The sequence below is a fragment of the Chrysochloris asiatica genome, unplaced genomic scaffold, assembly GCF_000296735.1.
Source record: "Chrysochloris asiatica unplaced genomic scaffold, ChrAsi1.0 scaffold00028, whole genome shotgun sequence".
NCBI lineage: Eukaryota > Metazoa > Chordata > Mammalia > Afrosoricida > Chrysochloridae > Chrysochloris > Chrysochloris asiatica.
The window spans coordinates 25,613,979-25,628,117 of record NW_006408546.1 but is presented as its reverse complement, the minus strand read 5'-3'; the positions used below and the strand labels follow the sequence as shown (position 1 = coordinate 25,628,117).

Here is a 14,139-nt window from a genome sequence, read left to right as displayed (position 1 = left end):
GCATCCGTAAAATGCTATGACCCTCAGGCAGGTTTCAAATCCTGCAGTGATGCAAATGATTAACACACTCAACTGCTAACAGAAAGGCTGAGGGTTCAAGTACATCCAGAAATGCTTCAGCAGAATAAGCCTGATGATCTACTTCGAAAAATTGAGCCACTGATTACCCAATGGAGCAATTCTCTTCTGAAACGCATGGGGTTGCCATGAGTTGGCAAGGACTTGAAGGCAACTTGTTTTTATATGGAAGATTTTGTGAAGATATGAACCCCTGCCGCTCTTGCCTTCCATACATTATTATCTAGAGTATTTGTTTTTAGAAATTACAGTTTTGAAACTGACCTACCATCTGCAATGGTTTTCTTTGTGGGTGTTGTAGTATGTAACCCAGGTTGAGTTACCTGTAAATTACATTTCATACAACTCCCTTAAAGATATGAAGGATTAGTACCTGACACAATTTAACAAAGAAATAAAATAGAAAGTTAGAGTCAAGCCTCATCATTGGAAGATGTAAATGCAGAAACAAGTTTTTTATGCCAACTGTACTCTTTATTTTTATATTCCTCAATGAATGTTAATAAGATACACCAGTGCAGACAGCCTTGGGCAGAAACAAATACAATGCACTTGCAGTAATTAATTTATGGCAAAGTGTAGTCAGTAGGGTAAAGTGAATTTGTGAAATTCTCAGAGTACTTGACAGCCTTTTATTGAGGCAGAAATAAAATGCTGCCAGTAAATGCTACAGTGCTGAAGGAAGCCTTCAGTTATCACCACAAGGGTCATATCAAGTAATTTGGGGTACTTTGCTCTCTTTCTGAACACAGAGGTGATATATTCATATCAATGAATATATCACTGCAAAGAGAGTGCAGGATTTTCTAAATTGAGCAAACAGAGAATTGAGTCTGCAGCCAAGCAAGTATTCTTTGAAAATGCTTTCTTTCTAACAGTATTTAAGTGAGTTTCCAAGTAGTTTAACCCTTACCAGGGTGTACCCACACTCAATCATTTGATTTAAATAATCTAGAGGAAGCAACAATTCATAAAATATCATTTCACAAAAATATACATAGTTTGGCAGGTAGATATTGTCGGCATTTGATGCTCAGTATTTCCAGAGTCCCCTGCCCTAAAGGGTGAGATCTAGTTTGTAGCCATCTCACTGTCTTAATTCAGTTTCCCTGGAAATGGAGGAGTCCCTGGGTGGGACAAATGGTTAGTGTGTTCAGCTGCTAACCAAAAGGTTGGAGGTTTCCCATTCTACCTAGAAGCTCCTTGTAAGAAAGGCCTAAAAATCCATTCTGGAAAAACCTATGAAGCACAGTTCAAATCTGACATACGTGGGTCACCATGAGTCAGAGCCAACTCAGTAGCAACTGCTTCTACAAACAGTGCTTGGGATGGGGACTCCTGTGCAAATAGTTTATTGGGAAGTTGTACTTGAGATAAGGCGGATATGAGATGAAGCAGGACAACGATGTGCTTCCAGAAGTCTCGCCTCAGCCTGGTTCTATAGGGAGTTGTGCAATGTGTGTCACATCCAGTTGTTTGCCACCTTGGCCAGAGATCCAAGAGCCAAGAGATCTTCCGCTAAGTTGTTTATTGAGTGGCAGTGGATAAAGGTGTAGAATCTCTTGGGAGAGTGTCTCCCCTTTGATCCAGGGCATTACTCAGGACAAGGGGACAGCTGTCTGCCAAAACACAGGTGCTAGGGAATAGATACAAACAGTTCAATAAATGGAATTTGGACAAGACATCAGTATTAGCTCCTGTACTCACCCAGGAAATGAGGAAAGGAGAACAAATGACAAGTTGGTTTATGAACACAATGCTCTGAAAAATTGCAAGAAAAAAGTCTTTGTACTGATGAGCAAGTCTTGGTCGTAGGAACATTTTGGTTACCGATTGGTTACTAACCATTTGCTTCCTAACTAAGTTTAAAGAGTTAATTCATTAATGATTTCCAACTTTTTAAAAGCATTGCTAGCATAGAGTAGGCCAAAAGGAATCAGGATCCTGTATTTGGGTTGAGAAATTGCCCCGTAAGGGTTAAGCTTATAAATTGTTGTTGTTGTTAAGTGCCTTAGAGTCAGTTCCGACTCTTGCGATCCTGTTAGTGTTTCCAAGGAGCGACTGGTGAGCTTGAACCACCAACCTTGCAGTTCAAATGGCTTTGCAGTCTGGTGCATTCACCCACAGTGCCACACCAGGACTCCTAAGTTCATATGTTGTTGTTAAGTACTGTGGAGTAGGTTCCGACTCATAGTAACTCTGTACAGGGTTTCTGAGGCTGCAAATCTTTACAGGAACAGAAAGCCTTATCTGTCTCCTGTGGAACAGCTGGTAGTTTTGAACTGCCGACCTTGAGTTTAGCAGCCTGATTCATAACCACTAGGCTACCAGAGCTCCTTATATAAGTTCATATAGTCAATGTCAAAATGAGGGGAAACAGCATCATAGTAAGTAATCTAATCATTTGTCATGAGCTAGGCTCAGCCTGGTAATCAGACTAATCTCTCTCTATGAAGTCTGCAACCCCCAGTGGCTTTTCCTAAGTTTCTCAGGCAGTACCAAGGTAGACTGCAAACATTTAAAACTCTGTCCCATTGTGAAGATGGATCCTTGCATCTGTCACCAGCCGTAGCCATCCTGAGGGAGAAGCAGGATGATGGCACTATCCACCATGAAAACATGGGTGCAAGATTAGCAGGGGAAAGGATTTATGACACTTTAAATTTTTTTGGTCCATTCTTTCATCATTAATTAGACTTTCCCTTCTTTCTTGCTTTTTTTTTTCTTTTACAAAAAAAAAAAAAAAAAAAAAAAAAATCCCCTGTGATTGGTAGGTGTCTCTTTTTGATCTAACTACTGGTGCAGATCACATAAGTTTGTGATGAGCCTCTTTTATCTGTTCTGCTAAAAAGACCTGGTAAGGAGCTCTTGTAGTGTAGTTGTTACGAATCAGGCTGTGAATCTCAAGGTCAGAAGTTCGAAACTACCAGCTGTTCTGCAGGAGAAAGAGGAGGCTTTCTGCTCCCATAAAGCATTGGAAACCCTGTGCATGGTCATTATGAGTTGGAACCGACTCCACAGCACACCACCACCAAGGAGATCCAAGGAGACCCGGTAGTGCTGTGGTTTAGGCATTGGGACTCTAACCACATGGTCAGTGGTTCAATTCCACCAGCTACTCCTCTTTACAGGAGAAAGATGAATCTGACTGGATCCATACCAAGTCTTCCATGGAGTTGCAGGCTTAGAAACCCCATATAGGTTCACTATAACTTGAAATTTATTCACTGGCAGTGAGTTTCTTTTGGTCTATTACTCTTGTTAGCCTTGAGAACATTAGAAAGGTGCCTAGGAGGTGCACACACTCTGCTGCTAACTGAAAGTTTGGAGGTTCAAGTCCACCCAGAGACTGTGATCTCTTTCTGAAAAATCAGCCATTAAAATCCTAGGTTTATGCTGTAACACAGAGTCACCATGAGTCATAAGCGACTCGACAGCAACTCAAAACAACACATTAGAAACGATGCTGGTCCTCATCTTTTCCCCTTCCTCATTGTTTCTCAGTGTCTTTCCCCTCGTCTTCCTTCTGCTTGCTTATTTCCTCCCTCCTGTCATTACTAATATTTCTTTCATGTTCTTTACCTTTCTGCTTTCTAATGGTCATCTCTATCATCCATCCTTCTTTCTCTTTTCTTTCTTCTTTATTTTTCATCTTTACCTTTTCCTCTTTTTCTATTTCCCAGTTCATATTGAATTCCTCTCTGTCAACTCTCTAGTCCCTTCTTCCTTCACCTTTCTTCTAAGCCCTCTTCCCTCCATTCATCCTTATCCTCTCTCTCTCTCTCTCTTTAGTGTTTTATTGTGAATTATGTGATAGTTTACATGGGAGAACATTAGTTTTACATTCATTCTATCGTATATCATTTCATTGCCATGGTTACAGTCCCCTCCATGCATCATCAACCAACCAAAGGGTATACTCTGCAAGCCTGCTCCTGGTCGTCAGCACACAGCCCCTCTCCCTCTCTGGGTCTAAAGTCCCCAGCTGCCCCATCTCTCCACATCATCATCTCTGCCTCCATCTGAGGCATCACTGCTTCTCTGATCCTTATCCTTTCTTGGTTCACATCTCTTTCTTTACTCCTCTCTTTTTTTCTCTTCACCTTTCCCTCTCCCTTTCATTGGTTCTCACAGCCTATCTATTGGTGTCTGAGTATTCAGAATGCCTGCCTTATGCAGATTGACTCCTCAATTACAGTTTGACCCAGAGGTGTGGCACAAGGTCAGGGTTTGTTATACTTAACCTTGTGAATGGGGAGCAACCATATAATCTAAATGCCTGTACTTGACAAGGGATGGGCAATGTGAGGGACAGATAATTCTGCAGGGCTCTGACCTTCCTTCTGCAAGTAATTAGTTTAAACACGGCTCTAATGACCCTTGACCTTCCAAGGTTGCAAACCTTCTGCTGAACAGCTTCCCCAGGGTGAAGGATTCTTTATCAGATCCCCCAATTCTCAGTCCATAGCTGTCTTTGCAGAACTCAAGTAATGTTGATCTATATTTACCATTCCCACCAGCCAACTTTGAGCAAGACCTATTTCAATGACCTCCCTCTCATTACAAAGCCCATCTGTCTCTAATGCCTCTTTGGCAGCCAGAGAGCTTGCTGCATTATGCATCTCAGAGTATCACAGATTATATAAGCACCAGGCTATCAAAACCAGGAGAGCAGGAATAATGGGAGCACCTTTTACAAGGACTCTCCCCTCAGTTTTAATGTCATCAGGATAATGGTACTTGCTGGAGAATTTTTAATGGTAATAAAAATACACAGTGAGAGACACAAACATATATAACTTTACGTAGTGCTGACGTCTGACTTTGTCAGCTTGGTTGAGAAGAATGGAAGTTTTTTTTTTTTTTTTTTTTTTTTTTTTTTTCAGTCAGACAAGAATGGAAGTTTTTTTTTTTTTTTTTATCTTTGCCAACAGATTCACAAAATAGTTTATTTTGTGACCCAACAAATATCCATATATTGTTGAGGATTTTGCCAAAAAGAGGCAGTTTATGAACAAATAAATAAATTTGAACCAACAGACTGTTGTTCAGTCAATTCCAACTCAAATGAGCCTATATTATAGCAGAAGTGCCCAAAGGGTTCCTAGGCTATAAATGTTTACAAAACCAGAAAACAGATGACTAGACAGGATAGTACATATTTTGTGCCAGGATAATTCTATTCACAGTGTGATATATTAGCCATACATGCAAATATGGTGGGGGTGGTTATGTGTTGTGGAGTTAGTTCTGACTCACAGTGACCCTATATAGAGTTCTCAATTCTTTAAATCTTTACAGGAGCAGAAAGCCTCATCTTTCTCCCATGGAACAGCTAGTAGTTTCAAACTGCTTACCTTCAGGCTAGCAGCCCGATTCATAACCACTGCGCTACCAAGGCTCCTTAGGAAATATGAGGGAACTTCACAAAGTTCATGGGAAAATTACATCATCTTTTCATTTCATGTTCCACCTACTTTATGAAGCCACCTCATAAATGAAGGAATGAATGTGCTCCCTCTTTCTTCCCGGTAGACTTGCTAATCCTACAAGAGCATCACTCTAGCTAACACCAGAGCTCATCATCATTCTAATTTTTCGAAATAGTCAAACTAATTAATGCATAACAGAATCTCTCATTAGTGGCCATAAAAAAGGTAACGAACTATTCAGTACAAGACAAATGTAGCAGTACAGAATATGACTAGGAAGAGTTCCGAGGAGCTGGAGATCAGAGAACATGAAAGTGAGGACTGCTGAAACCAAGGACTTTATATAGACACAAATACTCTCATGGTGGTGGTGGTGGTGGTGTGCCATGGAGTCGGCATAGAGTTTCTGAGGCTGTAAATCTTTACAAGAGCAGAAAGCCTCATCCTTCTCCCTCAGAACCGATGGTCATTTCCAACTGTTGATCTTGAGGTTAATAGCTCTACTTGTAACTGCCATGCTTCCAGAGCTCCTTAAATCCTCTCCTATATAACCCTAACACTGCAGCCTGATTATCTCATATGGTCACAAAAACTGTATTTGATAAGTGCCATACCCTAGGTCTAATAGTCAAGTGTTGGGTATGAATTCTTTCTCTGACAGCAACTCATATGATATTGACTAGGTGTTTCCATATACATAGTCATAATGTCTCTCATACTTGGGACATATTATCAGGAGGGACCAGTCCCTGGAGAAGGACATCATGTCCAAGACACCATTGAGATGGGCTGGCACAGTGGCAGTAGCAACCAAGTCAACCATAACAACAATTGTGAGATTGGCGCAGGAATAGGTAGTGTTCCTTTCTGTTGTGCATAGGGTTGCTATGAGTGGGCACTGACTTAACGGCATCTAACAGCAACAAGAAATCACAATGCAACCTTATGGTGATGACCAGTCTAGAAGCTGTGCTACCTACTATTAATAAGGTCTAAGAAGAGACCTAAGTTGCTCTGGCAGCGTAGTGGTTACGAATCGAGCTGCAAACCGCAAGGTCAGCAGTTTGAAACTACCAGCTGTTCCACCGAAGAAAGAAGAGGCTTTCTGCTCCCGTAAAGATTTACAGCCTCGGAAACCCTGTATAGGGTTGTTATGGGTCGGAACCGACTCAACGGCACACAACAACAACAAGAGATACTGAAAATGGAAAACATGTCGCAAAGCCTGGGGCTTATAGTTTGTATAAGGTTTTTGTTGTTATTATTGATTTAATGTTGTGTGTATATATGTTGCTATGGTTGTTAAGTGCCATCAAGTCAGTTCTGACTCATAATGACCCTGTATAGGAGAAGCAGCTCGTAAGCTTGAACCACCAACCTTGTTGTTTAAGCTGACCTTGCAGTCTAGTGCCTTAACCCACAATGCCATACCAAGACTAAAAGAAGTATTGCAACGAAATCACAGAAACCTTTGTTAAACAAAACTGTCCGCTAACACCTCTATCCTAATATGAAAATATTATTCCTTGACATCTCCATCTAGGTCTCTGAACTTCTAAAGGTGGTGTTTCCACATCTCTAGCCCTTTCCAGAAGAATTCTGTACTCTTTGATTTACACCACCTAAAATTGGCTACTTTGGCATCCTCACAGTACACAAATTGTGTTCTCTTCAAATAGTCTTTTAATTCTGTGAACAAAAAGAAGTCTGAAGAGGCAATATTGAGAGTGTAGTGTGGATGGGATAAAGTTTCCTAATGAAATTCTCCTAAAATGGGCTCAAAGAATGAGCAGATACTTTATCATGATGGAAACTAGTTTCTCGGTGCAACTTTCTTGCTTTTGTTTTTCACCTATGCAGTTTTCCATTTTCATACAATTTCTTCATAATAAACCCCCAACATTGTCCTGTGTCTTTTGAGAAAATCTGTTCATATTACTTCTCTGTAATTCTAAGACATAGTCATCAGAACCTTCTGAGCTGACCTCTCTGCCTTGGATTTAACCTTCTGAGCTGACCTCTCTACCAGCAGCCCTTTAGAAGCTACTGTTTGGACTGGACTTTAAAAAAATTTTGAAGGCATCCTAATTAGACTAAGGCAAGTGTCTTACTGAGAGAACTTTTCTGTAACCATCCACTCACTGATCACAGAGACATGTTTAAATACATCTGTATGAACTGGAATCCCAGTAGCAATACTTTTTGACTTCCCTGCATATAATCTCATAGTTATAAAATGCCTACTGCATCATCAGATATCACATATCTACTCCATATATGAAGGAGAAATCTGTAGCATCAGCTGCATAGTCACCTTTTTTTAGGAAAATCATTTCTTCAGAATATTTCTCTTTAGTTGCCATTGGTAAAGATACAGTGGCTTCATTAGTGGTTCTGGGAGAAGAAAACCTGGGGAATTTAGTAGCTGGCTTTTCCATCCTCCATAGTGTAGAGAAAGGAAGTTGGGAATGACTTTTTGGTAATTAACTTTTTTACAGTATGCAAATTAATGGCATAAAAAAAACCATAAAAATCAGGGCTTTCACCCAGAGAATTCAGTCTTACACAGAATTGAGTGGTAGAAACTGTGTGCACATTTGTCTCCTGTAGTCCAGGAATGTTACCAGGAGCCTAAGCTCTTTCATACTTCGTCTTCCTTTGGAGTCACAAGATAGCTGTCTCTCTCTAGTCTCCATGTTTACTTCCAGAAAAGGATAGACTGTTTTTCTGCTTCACTTTTACATAAACCATCATAAAACACATATACATCAAACCTTATTGAAGTCAAGTCAATTCCAATTCATAGAAACCCTATTGGACAGACAAAAATGGCTCCACAGGTTTCTAAGGCTGCAATCTTTACAGAAGCAGAGACCACATCTCTCTCCTATGAAGTAGTTGGTAGGTCCAAATGACCAACCTCTTGATTTGCAGCTGAGCGCTTCTCACCACACCATCAGGGCTCCTTGAACCATGAAAATTCTCTCCAAAAGAACACTTTTAGCAAATACATGCACATCCTTTTAAAACTCTCTTTCAACGATCAAATGCTCCAGACTGTCTTAACCAGTTGTTATGTACAGTTGAGTCAGTTTCAACTCAAAATAACCCTATGAACAACAGAATGAAAAATCATACAGTTCCGTGCTACCCTCACAAGAGTTGCTATGTTTGATTCCATTGTTGCTGCCATGATGTCAAGCCATCTCATTAAGGGTCTTCCTCTTTTTTGCTGCCCTTCTACTTGACCAAGCATGATTGATGCCTTTCTCCAGGGTCCTTCTTGATAACATGTCCAAGGTACATGACAACAGATATCAGTGGAACATAGTCATACTCAGCCCATGTCTTCATTGCTGCATTTCCCCCACTTCCACTCACAAGTAGCCCAGGGCAGTCACCAGCAGTAATACTTGTCTGTTTGTGGGTTCCCTTTGAGCTTCAGTCTTAGAAGGGGGATTTCCCTGATGGGCTGACATTCCTTACCATGATGCCTCCAAAACAAACAGCTTGCTTGATATACTAACAGCCAGTCTGCTTTTTTCCCCTTTTCCTTTCTTTGAGTAGGAGTCTTCTGTTTACCAAGCCATTATGGGTTGGTTCGCAAGTCTTTTCAAGAAGGAATATCCCATCTCAGAACTTTCTAGGTAGGACTCAGGATTCCACTTAAGACCCCATAGTCCACAAAGCTTAACAACAAACCTATTTCCTTGGGCACATTCTAATTCTTCTTTCAGCTAATCCAATTAGTTATAATTGGGTTTATAAGCTTTCTGTAATCATAATTCCTAATATTCATTTCTTTCAAACTTAAATGTCTATTTTATAATAATATTCAGGAGAAACCAATATCCACAAGACTGTGAAGCACCAAAATATTTTCCCCCCTCCTTTACCCATTCAGATTTTTCCAAGGTTGTGTATAAATCTCTATTTACCTTTATCTCGTAGACGATACATACCTCCTTAAGTCTTCCCCTATATTCAATATTCGTCTTCCATCCTTCCCTTCCTTGTATATTGCCCTCCCTGTTATCCAAATTAACATTTGTCTATCCCCTGTGAACTACTCTCCTCTCCCTCCCACCCTTGTTGTGGTTGTTTGTTAAGTACCGTGGAGTCTGTGCCTACTCATAGTGACCCTGCACAGGGTTTCCAAGGCTGTAAATCTTTACAGGAGCAGAATGCCTCATCTTTCTCCTGTGGAACTGCTGGTAGTCTCAAACTGCTGACCTTGAGGTTGGCAGCCCGACTCGTAACCACTACGCTACCAGAGCTCCTTGGTAACCATCAAATAATGTTTCTTCTGGTATGGAAATCTTTTCTTAAGCTTTTACAAAACTGGTATCATACACTATCTGTCCTTCTGTGATTGATTTCACTCAGCATTATGTTCTTAAAGTTTATTCAATTTATGAGGTGTTTTGCAGATCCATTATTATTCTTCAAGATTGCATAATATTCTACTGTGTGCATGTACCAAAGCTTGTTTATCCATTCTTCCATTGATGGACGCTTAGGCTGTCTGCCTAAGGTATTTCTATTTCCAACATTCTGAGGAAGTGCCATACAGTTTTCCAAAGTGGTTGAACCATTTTACAGTCCCACCAACAATATAGGAGAGTCCCAGTCTCTCCACACCCTTGCCAGCATTTGCTATTTTCAGTTTTATTGAACTTAGCTGATAATGCTGGTGTGATGATATCTCATTGTTGTTTTGATTTGCATCTCTTTAACGGCTAATAATTGTGAACATTTCTTCATGTGTTTGTTGGCTGCTTGAATGTATCTTCCTTGGTGAAGTGTCTCTTCATGTCTTGTGCCCATTTTTTAATTGGGTAGTTTGTCTTTTTCTTGTATTGGTATTGTAGTTTTCCCTAAATTTTAGAGATTAGTCCCTTTTCTGATATGTCATTGCAAAAAAATGTTTCCTTTATATTCTTTTGCTGAAATCTTTTGCTGAATATTAGTTTCTAATTTGTAGTATGTCCCAATTATCTGTTTTGTCTAATGTTTGTGTGGTTTTCACAGTGTTTGATAGTATATGCATTAGAGTCCCTATGTTTGCCCCTAATTTTTCATTGATGGTGCTTATAATTCTGGGATTTATTTTTAGGTCTTTAATCCGTGTTAAGTTAATTTTTGTATATGATGTGAGAATGGATATTGTTTCATTAGTTTGCAAATTGATTTCCAATTTTGCCAGCACCATTTGTTGAAAAGACTATCTTCTCTGCACTTAATGTGTTTTGTCCCTTTGTCAAAGATCAGCTAACTGCATGTGGATGGACTGACTTCTGGGTTCTCAAATCTGTTGCATTGATCGGTGTATCTTTAATTGTACAAGTACCTGACTGTTTTGACCACTGTAGCTGTGCAGTAGATTTTGAGATCAGGGAATGAGAGGCTTCCCACTTTGTTCTTCTTCTTAAGCAGTGTTTTACTTATCTGGGTTTCTTTTTTGTATTGACATTTTCACAATGTTAAGTCTTCCTATCCAAGATCATGGTCTAGTCTTCCATTTTATGTAAATCTCTTTTGGTTTCTGGTAGTAGTGTTTTTTTCTCTAGTTAGTTTTATTCCTGTGTATTTCATCCTTTGGAGGGCTATTATAAATGGTATTGTTTTCCTAATTTCCATTTCAGAACTATCTTTATTAGTTTAGAGGGATTGGACTGACTTTTCTATTTTGATCTGGTTTTCTTCCACTTTGCTGCATCTTCCAATGAGTTCCAATATTTTATATTTTGCTGAGACTGGGATTTTCTACATAGAGGCTCATATCATATGCATCTGAGTGGACTTAAGCCTCCGATTTTTCCATTAGTAGTCTAGCATGCTCTTTCAACATCCAGAATTTTTTTTTAATTGAGACAATCTTAAATTCTAGGAGTCCTGGTGTGGCCCTGTGGCTTAATGTGCTGGACTGCAAAGTTGGTTTGAACTGCAAGGTTGGTGGTTCAAGCTCATCAGCCACTCCTTAGAAACCCTATACAGGGTCGCTGTGGGTTGGAACTGACTTAACAGCACTTAACAACAAAAACAACCTTAAACTCTAAGCACACTCTTTATATCATTTTCTCATATTTCAGCCACTATTCTCTTAGAAGCATCCAGGTAAGGGGATTAGAAACTCGACCCTATTCACAGATATCAGGCGGTAGGATTTGATTGTGAACCTATGATTAACTATGCATTAATATGGCAATGAATAGAAAAAGTTTCAAAAGGAAAATAGAAGAGGTCAGGTGTCTTGTGGAATCGCATGGCTTACTCGGGTAATAAAGCTAAATTGTCCCAACCAAATCTAAAAAGAATGTGTATCTTTACCTAGTTTCTGTTGCTTCACCTTCTTAGTATTCTTTCTTTATTAACATACTAGCTCCTGACATCATTTCAGATCCTCCGAGCAGCTTCTGAATGATGCTTTGTTTGCACTCTCTTCTCCTTATTACATAATAGATTACTTTGCTCCATCAAAGGATGAATCAGAGGTAAGAGTGCCAGAGTTGATTTAAAAGTGTTCTGCCTCTCCTTTTAAATCCCTGGTTTTATAATAAATGTTAGTTTGCATTTGCTCATAAAGGTATTTTATGGAAGAGGTACTTTGCAATTATTTCATTATTTCCCCAGCTTTAGCAAAGATAAATTTTGATGTCTTTGTTTTCATATAGTCCCTGTGTACATTAAAAAAATTTTTTATAAAGAAACGGTAAACAACCCGAGATAAGTGAATATATTGTAGAAATGAATGAAAGAAATTTCCCCTGGCATCTGGTTTGTGGTGGGGGATACTGCATCAGTTTGATCTGGAATTATAGCTCCTGGCTAGTTCCTGGCACTTCCCTTTGGATGTAGAACCACCCTGAAAGCAGCCTCATTCTGGAAGTTTCTGCCTCCTGCTTTCTTGACTCAACAGTTTGCAGGATTGATAACATCTGCCATGGAGCCATCCACCAATTGCCAGACAGTCTTCTAGGTACCAAAATGAAAATGGTCATAGTAGAAATGGGGTGAAATTTTGCTGGCCCATTTTCAAATCTCAAATGAGTTTTCTCTTAGCAGAGCACTTAACTGATTAAGGATTCTCAGTATTTCTGTGAAATTGGGGAGTAGGAATAAAAGACTAGTCTAATACTACAATATCTGACACATAACAATCAATTCATGAATGGGATCATCAGTCTTTATTTATACTGGTATTTGCCTACTTGCATAGTGGTTACGAGTTGGATTGCTAACAGCAAGGCCAGCAATTTAAATCTACTAGTGACTGTGGGTGAAAAATAAGACTTTCTGTTCCCATAAAGATTACAACCTCAGAAGCTGCATCTGGCTCCCTCTCTCACAGCCATTGCAATATATTGAGTTCCATAGAGTCACTGGGCCAGGCAGAGCCAGATGGCATTGAGTGGACTCTGTGCCATGGATGGAAAAAAATAATCACTAAACATGGGCAAAGGAGATCCTAAGAAGCCAAGAGGCAAAATATCATCCTATGCATTTTTTGTGCAAACCTGTTAGGAGGAGCACAAGAAGAAGTATCCAGATACTTTAGTCAACTTCTCAGAATTTTCCAAGAAATGCTCAGAGTGGTGGAAGATTATGTCTGCTAAAGGGAAAGGAAAATTTAAAGACATGGCAAAGGCGGACAAGGCCCGTTATAAAAGAGAAATGAAAACCTATATCCCACCTAAAGAGGAGACAAAAAAGAAGTTTAAGGATCCCAATGCACCCAAGAGGCCTCCTTCAGCCTTCTTGTTTTGTTCAAGTATCACCCCCAAATCAAAAGCGAGCATCCTGGTCTATCCATTGGTGATGTTGCAAAGAAACTGGGAGAAATGTGGAATAATACTGCTGCCGATGACAAGCAGCCTTATGAGAAGAAGGCTGCTAAGCTAAAGAAAAAGCATGAAAAAGATATCGCTGCCTACTGGGCTAAAGGAAAGACCGATGCAGCCAAAAAGGGAGTCGTCAAGGCTGAGAAAACCAGTAAAGAAGGAAGGGGAGGAAGATGAAGAATACTAGGAAGACGAAGAGGATGCAGATGAAGAAGATGGTGATGAATAAGATGGTTCTAGCGCAGTTTTTGTTTTTGTCTATAAAGCATTTAACCCCGCTGTACACAACTCACTCTTTTTAAAGAAAAAAAAAATAATGTAAGGCTGTTTAAGATTTGTTTTTAAACTGTACTGTGTCTTTTTTTGTATCGTTAACACACGATCGAATGTGTCTTTAACTAGCCCTGTCCTGGTGGTATTTTCAATTTACCTGGTGGTAAATTGGAATGGAAATTTCAAGCAGGTTCTTGTTGGTGCACAGCACAAATTGGTTATATATGGGGATGGTAGTTTTTGTTTTTCATCTTCAGTTGTCTAATGCAGTTTATATGAAGCAATTGTTCTGTTAACTGAATACCACTCTGTAATTGCAAACAAAAAAAAGTTGCATCTGTTTTGTTGATATTCTGAATGCTTCTGAGTAAATACATATATATATTTTTTAATTAAAAAAAAAAGTTGACAACTTCAGTAACCCTATGTAGAGTCACTATGAGTCAGAACCTACTCAAGGGCACACCACCACCACCATCACCACCACCAATAGTGTTAGGTAGACACAGGCTAAT

The 14,139-nt window shown here is 39.6% G+C and overlaps 1 pseudogene; it reads left to right on the top strand.

Annotated features, from left to right (window-relative positions):
• The first annotated feature begins 12,962 nt into the window (after positions 1-12,962).
• LOC102823537 lies at positions 12,963-13,580 on the top strand (annotated as a pseudogene).
• The last annotated feature ends 559 nt before the right edge of the window (positions 13,581-14,139 follow it).